Source organism: Mesoplodon densirostris, chromosome 14, assembly GCF_025265405.1.
Source record: "Mesoplodon densirostris isolate mMesDen1 chromosome 14, mMesDen1 primary haplotype, whole genome shotgun sequence".
In the NCBI taxonomy this organism is placed as follows: domain Eukaryota; kingdom Metazoa; phylum Chordata; class Mammalia; order Artiodactyla; family Ziphiidae; genus Mesoplodon; species Mesoplodon densirostris.
Window position 1 is genome coordinate 14,696,058 of NC_082674.1, and position 12,870 is coordinate 14,708,927.

Consider the following 12,870-nt stretch of genomic DNA (forward strand, 5'->3'; position numbering starts at 1 on the left):
CAGTTTTAAAGATTTTGCCCCAAAATTTCCACTTCTAGGAATCCGGTCTATAGAAATACCTGTTAATGTATCAAAGACAAGTGTAGGATCTTATTACTCCATTTGAATTGTGAAATGTGAAGGGAATATAAATATCAATCTATAAGGAAATAGTTCAATAAATTAAAGGTATCCATACCAGAGGACTGTGCAATAATTTAAAAAGAAGTCAGTGTCATGAAAAAAATGTTCGTGACACTGTTGAATGCCTAAACAAGTTGCAGGATAGTATGTACAGTATGATCTCATTCATATAGAACAGAGGTATATATATTTGTTAAAACTCATAAGAAACACTAAACTTAAATTTGGTACATTTTATTTTATGGAAATTATACCTCAATAAAATTTATTAAAAGGACTATATGTGTATATGATAGTGGATGTTATGTACTTTCAGGCCAACGAAATGGTCCATAAGGAACACAAGAAGGCTTTGAAAGTGGCAGAAGCCTAGAAGAAGAGAGCATGAGTGGGAAATTTCTGTAGTGCTAGTATTTTTTCAACCTGCATGTACACTTCTTGTATTCTAGAAAGCACAAGATAAAAATCTAAATGAAATAAACGAAGTCATTTGCAGTGAGCCCGAATCAATGTGGAAACGCAGATCCAACTTGGCCTCCTAGTTCCTTCCATTGGCTGAGTTTGGTTATTTGGTGTCTGGTGTGAAGGTCTACATTTGAAAGGGTTGTCAACATCACACACATCTTTGCCAGACTGACTTTCCATAGACACCTGTTTATTACTTCGCAGATAACTACTGAGCATCCTTAAACATCAAGCCCTTTGCTAAAAATTTTATGGAAATTTGATACAAAAAAGAAGACAGTTCCAGCCTCCAGTCCTAATCACTCTTCTACTGAAAAAGCTTACAGCATTCTGTGCCAGGTAGTGTAATAGATCTAAATGTGTTAACTTCTCTTGCTGCCTCACCCACTGAGCACTGTTTATCATTATTTTCCTTATTTCCTGTCTACTCTGGCCAGGGTAGTCTTTATGCTGTCCTGCAAACATCCCAGACTTTGCTTCTGCTGTCCCTCTCACCTGGAATCCCTGTCTCCCTCATTATTTCATGCTCTCATCCACCCAACAAGATCCATCTCCACCTTGTCCATGAAGTTCTTGCTAAGCCCAGAAACCCTCAATCACCTCCCCTCCCCACACCCTGCCTTATTTGTTGGATAGTCTTTGTTTCTCTAAGGAGAAAGGGGACCATGTCGCCCTCTTTCCTACCCCTCCTATTGTCTTGTACAGTGTCAAGTACCTAGGAATAATTAACTGGCAACTATCGATGATTTGTCACTCCATAGTTTTTAAATGTTAGACAAAGGAGAGGAAATTCATAGGAAATGAGTGCTTTTCCAAAAGCCTAATGAGGTTTTATAGATGGATAAACCCATTTTATAGATGGATAAACCGAGGCTTAGTGAGGTCGGGTGATTTGGTCCGGCTTATATAGCTCATAAAATACAGGGCCAGTCTTCAGACCTACTTCTGAATTTCTCTAAAGCCCATGTCTTTGCTCTCTGTACCATGCTACCCTCCTAACTTGTCACTTAGGTGATCTCATTGAATTCTCACATTGCTGCCTCAAGAAATACTTGTTGACTGATTGATGACAAGTTCAGTAGCAATGTGGTCCAGTTCAAGGGTTTCCTGCAGCTGAAGTTGATGAAAAGCCCCTGCTGTGCTCAGAGAGGTTTAACCTGCTTCAAACTCTGGCTTTCCACAATATCATCAGTCTCAGTCCCAAGACCTGTGCAATACATAGCACAATGTTTTATGCACTTACAGAGCTTAGAAGTAACGTCTGAGATGACAGAGTTCAAACTTAAGCCCTGGCATCTAGGGCCAGGGTTCAATGCTGGGGACCCCCATCCTCTGCTTCCCAAGGTTCCCTCTGATGGTCACTTGGCCATGTGTGGGCTGGGCTTAGACAAGCTGCTTTGACTTTACGTCCTGAGACATGTACGGTTGGCACATCAATATAGAACACTTGGAGTCCCCAGGAGCCCGGCCATAGTGATGGCACAAAGCCAGAAATGGACACTCAAAGAGTCAACAAGGTGGGTACAGTTCTCCATTAACTTGGGAAAAATACTCAACATTTCTAAGCCTGTTCTCTCAGATATACTATGGGAATTATAGAACCTTTCCTGCCTACCCTTCAGGAGATTAAGAGAATCAGAGAGATCCTGTTTACGGAAAAACTGTGTATACCACAAATCCCTGCCTGTACTATATTACCATATGGTGAAGAGTCATTGTCACTAGCGGAGGTGGCAGCCGCCATGGACAGAGCAATGGGAAAAAGTCAGGAGACCCGGGGTCCACTCCTGGTTGAGTTGCCAAACCTCTGCATGTCATTACAGCCAAGAGGCTCTGGACTCACCAGTTCTGTGGGTCAGAAAGAGAGATTTCCAAGTCCGCTTCATTTGAAAGTAACATACACTTACTAGCAGAACGCTCTGCAGGAGAAACTTAAGAAGCCGGCATGTATGCGGATAAGCCACGGTCTCTTGAGTTAATTTCAGCAGCAACATCCTTGGATTATGGGACCCCAGACATAACATTGACCCTCAGTGACTCACTCAGTCTTGGTGCCTGAAGCAACTCTTTTGCATCGCTTTTTATTATTTTCAATTCTCTTGTTATATATATTTTTAACCATCCTGGTTTAAGTGCATTTTAATCCTATAAGCCACCTCAACTCCTTTTTTGAACTGTGTCATCTATAAAACACATCAATTAACAAGCAACTTGCTTTGATCTTAGTAAGTCATAGAATTTCAGAAATGGAAAAGAACTCAGAAATCATATTTAGCCTCATATATAATAAGTGGTAAGAGGAGACCCAGAGAGAGAAAAGGACATGCCCAAAGTCACACATCAAGGTGGAGGCAGAGTCAAGAAGGGACCTGGGGGCTCGCAGTGCATTGCTGTCCGTATCATTGTAGAATATGAGCCTGGGTCTCTGTTTCTCCAGCTATAAAATGTAAATAATAACACTGTGGTCTTGCAACATTGTACATTAATGCTGTGTAAGAAAAAACTTGGCTATAATTATTATCTGTGGTTTTTCAAAACTTTAATAATAACAAAATAATGTTCTTCCTAAAAACTCACGGAAATCTAAGAACACTGAGTAATCTTTACTTGTGTCACTGAACCAGAACACTTTGAACTGGGCTGTTCAGACACACAGTTTGTTCACGCATAAGGCTGTCCAGTTTGGGGGCCAGAGAAAGCCAGTATATTGGCTTGGAAGGCTTTTAGGTGGAGACTGCCGTGGCATCGTGAATGCTCAGTCATAAGTAATGCAAAAACTTATTCTGGTTGTTTTTTGAAGCAGGCGGAAATACCTGAGGCTCTGCGATGGAAGGTCCCCAGAAAACAAACCACATCTCATGGATGTAGCAGTGGTGATACTAAAAAAGAAAGGCTGTATAGCTCCCTGTTCAAGAATATGGGCTGATGGGCTTCCCTGGTGGCGCAGTGGTTGAGAGTCCGCCTGCCGATGCGGGGGACGCGGGTTCGTGCCCCGGTCCGGGAGGATCCCATATGCCGCGGAGCGGCTGGGCCCGTGAGCCATGGCTGCTGGGCCTGTGCGTCCGGAGCCTGTGCTCTGCAAGGGGAGAGGCCACAACAGTGAGAGGCCCACGTAACAAAAAAAAAAAAAAAAAAAAAAAAAAAGAATATGGGCTGAGCGGTCAAAACACTGAGATTTAAAGTCTGTTGTGGCTACTGACTGACTCTGACCTTGAGCGAGGCGCATGACCTCTGAGCTCAGCCTCCTTATCTAAAAATAGGAATAAAAAGAGTATCTACCTCATCGGATGTTCGTAAAAACTAAATCAGTTAATAACGTAAATTGCTTAAAACAATGACCCGTGTGTGGTAAGGACCCACTAAATATTAGCTCTTATTTCAGTGTTGCAAGCAAAGAATCCTAGTTTGGTGGCAGAGTTCATAAATCTCGCAGCAGCATGACTAACTAGGCATGAATCTCAGGCCCTCGTGTCCCAAGCTCTGCACGTTTGAAGGGTTTAAAAACTGTATCATCTTCCAACACCAATTTCTAAACTATATGAGAGAAACTTTCTGTTCTTTCTGAGTATTCACAGAGAAGGATACAGGCAAAGGAAAGCCTCAAGAACCTGTGAGAATAGCACAGGCAACTGCTTTGGTTGCTTGCGTTAGGGAAGCCTCACCTGCCCGTGACAGTGTCCCCGGAAGCGGGGCAGGAGCACCAAGAGGATGCCGCTGAGCCTTTGGCCATGGCCCACCTGCTTCTCAGCTGCGCCTGACCCGCCCCCTTGTATCCCTGGCTCTGTCCCTGTCTTCATGGTATGACCCTGAGCACATCCCCAGCCCTCTGGGGTCCTCAGTTTCTCCACCTATAAAAAGAGAGAGTGGTTGAAATAATCCCTTTGTCTCTTCCAGCTTAACCTTTTTTTTTTTTGATTATCCTACTTGGCTAATCTCTCTCCAATGTGAAGAAATCTTCACCAATTACTACAGAAACTTATGCACAGCAATGGAGAAATGTTCAGCAGTTTCTGTGAAATACCCAGTAACTGCATCAAAATGATTTAACCTGGGCTTCCCTGGTGGCGCAGTGGTTGGGAGTCCGCCTGCCGATGCAGGGGACACGGGTTCGTGCCCCGGTCCGGGAGGATCCCACATGCCGCGGAGCGGCTGGGCCTGTGGGCCATGGCCGCTGAGCCTGCGCGTCCGGAGCCTGTGCTCCGCAACGGGAGAGGCCACAGCGGTGAGAGGCCCGCGTACCGCAAAAAAAACCACAAAAAAACAAACAAAACAAACAAACAAACAAACAAACAAACAAATGATTTAACCTAAAATGACAAACACCCAAAGCAGACTCACACAATACGGGACATGGAATCTTCAAAATTCTCAGTCAGTTCCTTGGAGCTGGTCAAGCAGCTCCACCCAGGCCACGAGTGGGCTTAGAAACATTCTAGCCAGACCTTTCCCTAGCTCTGTGTCACAGTTCTGTGTCACAGAAATTACACATGATTCCCCAGTTAGAGAACAGAGGTCTCTACAGATAACCAAAGACTGGCCCAACTGAGTGCAAATACAGCCAGTACTCAAGACCCGGTTGGACGTAGCAAGACTTCGGTCACTCACCACAACAACGCTCAGATCTGGCCCAAGCTGAGGTGTAGGAAGAAGTTATAAAACAGTCCTCAAACCTGGGGCCAGACTTTTTCAAAGAAATCCCAGAAGACTCACTGACTGTTATTTTTGTAAATTATCCAGGGTGGCTGTATAGGGAAGTACCTCACTTGAAGAGAACTCAAAGTAAAATCACCAGCACCAAATATAGAGCTTAACCACAGAAGGCATTTGATGCCTGTTTCTTAAAAGAAGACATTTATCTATTTAGATATTTGGGACTCTTCAGAAAGGAACTCACTGCCAGATTCTGGGAAGAGGAACCTTCTGGGTGCGTTTACGTCTGTTCATGTTCTGTGCTGATTAGGCTGTTTGCCACAATCTTCCAATAGTCTTCTGCCTTTCCCTCTGCTCTATGCCTTGGAGCTTCCATTTTATTTTGGTCAATGGGAGGCACCAGCAGGAAAGCAACGGGTAGGAAGAAAGAGAGGTTGGGGTGTGTACTTACTCCCCATCGGAGTCCCAGCTGCATCCCACCTCAGTTCTGGCTTTAGCTGCTTTCTAGTTAGTCCTAGCTGCTGTGCTGTAGCCTGACTCTCAGGGACCCAGGTCTCACCAGGGTCCAGTAACACTCTTGGCCCCTTGCCTTGCCTTGCCCCTCAGGCCTAACGGCTTCTCATGGTGGCTAGACCCTGGGTGCACAGTCTCTTTGCTCACCTCTCCCTGCCCCTGCTCTGAATGTCATCTCACTAAACTCCTCCCGGGACTGATGCATAAGCCATCAGCTATTTGGCCAGACTGAAGTGGAGTCAATATTAGGCTCTACTAGCTGACTTTAAGAGTTATTAGGGGGGCTTCCCTGGGGCTTCCCTGGTGGCGCAGTGGTTGAGAGTTCGCCTGCTGATGCAGGGGACACGGGTTCGTGCCCCGGTCCGGGAAAATCCCACATGCCGCGGAGCGGCTGGGCCCGTGAGCCATGGCCGCTGAGCCTGCGCGTCCGGAGCCTGTGCTCCGCAATGGGAGAGGCCACAACAGTGAGAGGTCCGCATACCACACACACACACAAAAAAAGAGTTATTAGGGCCAGAGAAAATGCATCTCTGGCATTTTTGAATTAAAAAGTCAGTGGAAAAATGAGGATTCAGTTAACAGGTGTTGCAGGAATATGGCTGTTATAAAAGGCACGTATAGTCTGAAGCTGGTGCTCTCAACAGGAGTATGTGCAACCAACTTGCTCAGAGCAGTAAAGATGTCAAACACTTCCTCTTCTTATCTCATCACTCCTTGACTATTTAGGAGGAGTCAGAGATCATAAATGGCCTCCTGAGTTCTTCAGAAAATCTTTTCTCAAGGGAAACATAAAAGTGACAGTAGCAGCTACTGTGAATGATCATGGAAATGAGCTTAACTGGGATGCATTTTATGAAGCCACATTAACCCAATACGTCATGTATTTTACAGCGTGGCAGAGTATCTGAGGGGGTGTCAAACCTCAGAACATAACAGGAGCCCAAAGCAGACATCTATCCTATGAGCAAGATCATAAAGACTTCTGCATCTGTGGCAGAAACGTGGAGGCGACATATCCCTTCTTGCTATCCTTGAGCTCCTCTGAGTCGGCCACTGCCTCTTTCTGCCTCTCTTCTCTGCAGAAACCAGAAGAGGCACAGACACTCATTCCGTCCTTCCCAAATAATGGGAAGCACGTTCAATTTCCCAGCCTCAGAGGGCTCTGCCGCACAGAAGGTGACCTCTTCCTTCCTCATCCACAAAACCGGCCACGTCTCTTAGGGCATCTCTTAGATTCTGTGATGCAGGCTGCTGCTAATTCTGTCTTCAGATGCATTTTATCATTTGCTGCTTACTCATCCTTTGAAAAAATATTTATTGTGTCTAGTTTGCGCCAACTCTATGTATCAACACTGAAGATAGAGTAGATAAGAATTTAATTTAAATTAAAAGTTAAATTTTAAAGTGGACAAAGGGGCTTCCCTGGTGGCGCAGTGGTTGAGAGTCCGCCTGCCGATGCAGGGGACACGGGTTCATGCCCCGGTGCAGGAAGATCCCACCTGCCACGGAGCAGCTGGGCCCGTGAGCCATGGCCGCTGAGCCTGCGCGTCTGGAGCCTGTGCTCCGCAACGGGAGAGGCCACAACAGTGAGAGGCCCGCGTACCGCAAAAATAATAATAATAGTAATAAAGTGGACAGAGAATTACAGATAGTGAGAACTGCTCTGAAGAAAGGAAAGCAGAGGAGTGGGCTAGAGAGTGGCTGAGGGCAGGACCACAGCACTGTTTCAGAAAAGCCAGTCGTGAGAGATGCCACTAAGACGACACTCGTTCCATCCAAAGCATCAGACCTGCCTCCACGGTGTGGATCTCGTCAGCACGCTCTCTCCGCTCAGCCAGCCCGCCCCCGACGCAGGCCACAGGCTTCAGTCCCACCTGGTCGTGACTCCCAGCCCGCGGGCCGCCTCATTTCCGGGTCCTTGCTCAGACAGAATCATCTATTTCGGGCTTCCCTGGCCCCCACCCTCCAGTCTCAGGTCAAATATCCAGTCACACAGCACTTCTTGACCCATTATCTCTACCTCCACCGCCCTTTTCTCTCAGCCTTCACTGACCTCTGCACACACATTCACCTATTACATCGCTTTGAACACACTGTCACACTTTTCAGGTCATATTAGAATTGTTGCTTTGATCATCTGTCTTTGTATTAAGCTGCAAGCCCTACATTATACACCCAGCATCTCTCACTGCACTCGGCCTGCAATACTCTCCCAAAAAGCAAATAAGCCTCCCCAAACCTATGTGATTTTAGAATGGAATTGTCCTGATTTTACAAATAAGGCTCAGAGAGGTGAACTCACTTACCTAAGGTCACACAGCCAGTAAACGGTTGAAGCTGGAATTTAAAACTCGGCGTCCTGAAGCCAAATCCTACCCATAGAGGGTTAGCATCCAGATCATTAGGGGAAAAGAAGGAAATCTGGGCCTGAAATACCAGAGTCACTGGCAGTCCCTGCACAGGTGTCATTTTGAGCCTCCACAGATCTCTGCATGAGCCCCTTTCCTCCTAGCCAGAAACTGAAGCTTATCTGTGGTATTTAAAGGTCCAAGAAATTGGGCAAAGTTTCATGGTGGGGATGGAAAACGTCATCTGCTTCTGTCAAATTTCAAAATCCTGCAGTAGTTGTTTTATTTTTTTAAATGCCCTTCATTCTAAAAATATCTCCCCACTCCCCCTCCAAGAAATTCCCTTTTGTCACTTAAATGGTCAAAGAAAACCCTGAGGAGATGAAAAAGTGGCCATTCAGGGCGAGCAGCCCAGAGTGGCCCCCGTGTCTTCATCTCCAAGAATCCTCCAGGCCCAGAGGCACAGCGCCCAGCCGAAGCGGAGGACGTTTACTTTAAACTCCAGCCTTCTGCCATTGCAGGGAGGTAGCCTTGAGCTGAACGCTCTCCCTGGAAAATCTGGGTGCCTGTGGGGATTCCAGGTGAGACCCCCCAGCCCCGCTCCATGTCCCTTCATCACCTGTCCACACGGGAAGGCGGGAACCACCACCCTTCTTTCATATCTTTACCTCCCGCAGACCCAGTTGCCGCCTGAAACCTCCTCTGGCAACTGCCGTCTCCACTGATCCATCTCGTCATTCGCCACATCACTGCTTCGCTTGTGTCCTCTCCAGACTGATCCATTGGAGGGCAGACCCGGCCCTCACACCGATGTGCCCCCCACAGTGTTTCACACACTGCTCTGTGTACAGTAGGTGATGAACAAGCGAGGTCACTGAGGGCATCCTCCATGCCTGCACGTCCAGAGCTACGAGTGCTTTCCACACAGCACACACTGCTCTGATCCCAAGAGGATCAACTGTGCAGATGCAGCACTTTCTGCTTGCTAATGTCCTAGTCCAAGGGAAGAGAAGACGTACTTTCCCAGAACTCCTGCTGGGGTCAGGAGTGAGGAAGGGCCCAGTTATCTGGAACGTGAGTCCACAAGGCATCCCCCGTGCACGTGTGTGTGGGTATGTGTTAACACGGACACAGCCACAGCCTTCACTCCTGCCCCCCCCCTTTCAACCAGTGCACACGGTAGACTCAGCTCTGGTGGAATGGGTAGGGCGGGGCTGGGCCCCATGAAAACTGGGCGCCATTTCTCCCCCACGGGTACCTGGGCCGAAGATGGGCAAGGATGGTGCTTTTCCTAAGCACAACTTTGTTCAAATAAGAAGTTGACCTATAATTGGGAGGTTGACTTCCTGAAGCTTGGCCTGTATTTCAGGCAGTATCTGTTCAAAAGGGAAAGAACACTTGAACAATGAACAAGGCCACCATGCTAGAAGAGCTTGCCCGTGATATATGCAAAAAGATTCTTTCAAGCAAAACTATAAACTATGCACTGGGCCACTGGCAGTCTCTAGTGGGTCTTAATCATGCCAACTGTGACAGCAAATGCAGAATGGAGAGGTTCCAGAACTGCAATTAAACTATAAAAGTGGACTTTCCACTTTACCCTCTTGGGTCTTCCTACATAATAGGCCCAAGAAGATCACAGGTAGGTCAGGAGAGAAGGGGAAAAAGAGTCAGTTCACACACCTGTGTCATCCAGAGTGGCCTAGTGTCCACTGGTCCCGTCTCATTCTCCCCAGTGGATTACAGAGGACCGTGGACATAAACGTCGAGAAGCCCAGGCCTCCTAACACTAAGATAACACTACCCTTCCCATTGCCTTTAGAGTGAGCATTGAGGGCTATGTCTTCAGGGCCGGGGTTCATCCCACTGGTTCACCATGCTTTTTCAGGGACTTCCTGCTCAGCCAGCACTGCCTGCTGAGTCTCAGCTGAGGAGCTAAGTGACCTCCTGGACCCCAGGTGAACACAACTGTACTAATAAGGCAGGTTAATTGGGACTGAACAGTTAAAGGCAAAATGTGTCCTCAGGGTGACAAGAAACTTTCAGACTTTCTTTTTGGGCTACCTAGTGATGGACGCCCCAAGAGTGCAAACTGATGACATCCATGCATGTGTATGTGCACAGATGCCCAGGAGACACACTGGGGTTGCCTGCGAGGCCACGGCTCTTCTAGACGATGCCTTACCTCTGCTTCCTCATCATGTTCTTCCCTTCTCCTGTGGCCTCAGCTAAGCCAGATGGTAAGCTACTTAAAAACACACACAAACACAGACAGAGAGAGCAAGGGCGAGAGTAAACATACATCTCGTACAAGCAAATCCTGAGAGCCTTCATTCTGAATGCGTGTGATTTACAGGCCTGTCAGTGACATAGATGGGGAGGAGAAGGCAATGGATTCGCAGCAGGATCTATGAGGTCACATCAGAAAGAATGGGCCCAAAGCCTTCAGGGGATTCCCCTGTGCTAAGATTCTGGGCAATGGGAACACCTATGAATGAGGGGGCTTCCATGTGACAAGTGTAATTCTTAAGTAATACCACTGTCAATGTGGCTTGCACTCTTGGATCAAGCCCAGGCTGGAGAACGGTATGAAGGATACCCATGGATGCACCCTGGTCTCAAAAGGATGTGGGCATGATTGCTATTTTTTAGAAGACGACAAAAATTTATCATCAGCTACAGAAGAATGGATGGCTGCAAAGTAATTCATACTGAAAAGGTCTGAGCTAAGGACACTTAGTCTTTAGTGCACAGCAATGTGATTTAGTTTGGAAAAATGAGGAAAGTTTCTTATACATATATATCAAGCCACTGTAGTGACTCATGGCCGACACCATTCCATCATCCCCTGTAGCCCTAGAAGGCCTGGCCCATGCCAAGTCGACGCACATTCCATGATCGTGAGCCACCCCTCAACCTCTTCTCCAGGGCACCCAGCTTTGGACTGTAGAACTGCCCTGACTAGGGACACATGCCACGCCAACTTCTCATCTGTCCCCTATTCCTTTTTCAGTGCCAATAGCCAACTGCATCCTTTGGCAGATCTCTACGATCTATTAGTTCTTTCCACTGACCTCAATTCAGGGCAGCCATTGGACCACTACCCTCTTGTCTCCTGGAATAATCGGACCTTCAGTGACTGCTCCATCAACAAGAAATGTTTCATCTTTAAAATGCTGCTTTGTTGTGCATTTTATGAAAGATTTTGGCAAGAAGCTGGTTGTGGTTGCGTGATGTCATTTTCTCAACCCAAGACAATGCCTGACAGCATGTGCACAATGCTGAGTAACATTTGGAAGAGCAGAAGCCAGAAGCCTGCTTCTTAGGCAGACTTCCGCTCTGTCCTCCACATAAAGAGGTCTAATTCACACAGGATACCTAGGAGAACCAAACACTAACTAGCACCCTATCCCGCTGAAGAGTGAACTAGTTCTGGCAGTATGAGAACTAAGGCCTCTTATCTCAGGAAAAATCAAGGCAAAGTTAGACCCTGGAAGCAGACTTGCTCACTTCACTGATAGAAGTTGCCAACGGACCTGGGCTCCATTTTGGTAGGTATTAATCTGCAGTGCTTGCCAAAACCTTAGCAACTGGACTCATAAAGTCATGTATGTTGAATTATCCCTTTGGGAGATGTGATTGGAGAATCTAAGTCTTCACACCCTCCCCATATCTTCTAATAATCATATGATTAGCTTTGGCAGCTGGCATGATGTGGCAGCCATAGGCAAAGAAGCATCCCCTTTTCTTTCCTGCGAAGGTGATTGATGTCTAACTGGGAATCAGAAGAGCAACCCAGTCCCATTGGCCCCAGACTCCCATCAACTGAGTTAATTTCTCCAGATCTGTGGGCAACCCTACTACAGAATGAAGTGTAACCACTTGGTTTTATCTTGCCAAAAGAATGCTATGATAAGTTCTGTTGCCAGTGGTGGAATCTGCAATATTACAGTAAAATAAAAATCAATGCCTCTTGGTCCTAGACACAACCACAATACCTTTATGGGTCCAAATTCTGAAAGCTATGATAGTGAACATCTTGTTCGTGTTGATTTTAGCAACTTCCAAAGATGTTACGTGGAATCTCTCTGCCACCCACTAAATCTCCCACTCTTGCCACTTCATCAATGACTACAAATTTACAAAGAAAATCTGCCTAAGAAAAATTCCCACTCCTCATAAAACTACGATCTCTACACACAAGAATTCTTTATGCAAAAAGCACTTTCAAATTAAAGTTCTAAAACGTATTTAAACAAGGATTGTCTCGTTGTTTGCGTACCACATAAAGAATAAAGACGTATCACAGTGAATAATTTTCAAGCTCTGTGCTCCACATACTGCAGTGAAAGAGTTCCAACTCCAATGTGAGCACCTTGAGGGAACAGGGTTTAATTAACTGTGTACCCCCAGCAACTATCAGAGTTCCTGGAACCTGGGAGATAATAAATACTTGTTGAAAGACTAAATGTCAGACTTAGCCACACTGGGGGCTACATACTAAATCCTGGGTGCCAACTTTCGAATAGAATTAAACCCCATACCCCACGCTCTCTCTCCCTCTCTCAATATCCATACACACACAAACACACACACATACACTTAGACACACTTGTGATCAGCTCATCTAGGCTAATATATGCAAAGATAAAGAAATAAAAGATATGGTATTATATGTGGAAATTATAATTTAGAAAGGTCAGGAAAGACCCAAGTTTCCGATTCTGTTTTTCACTCCTCCTGAGAGATTATACCTCTGGGACAGGTAAAA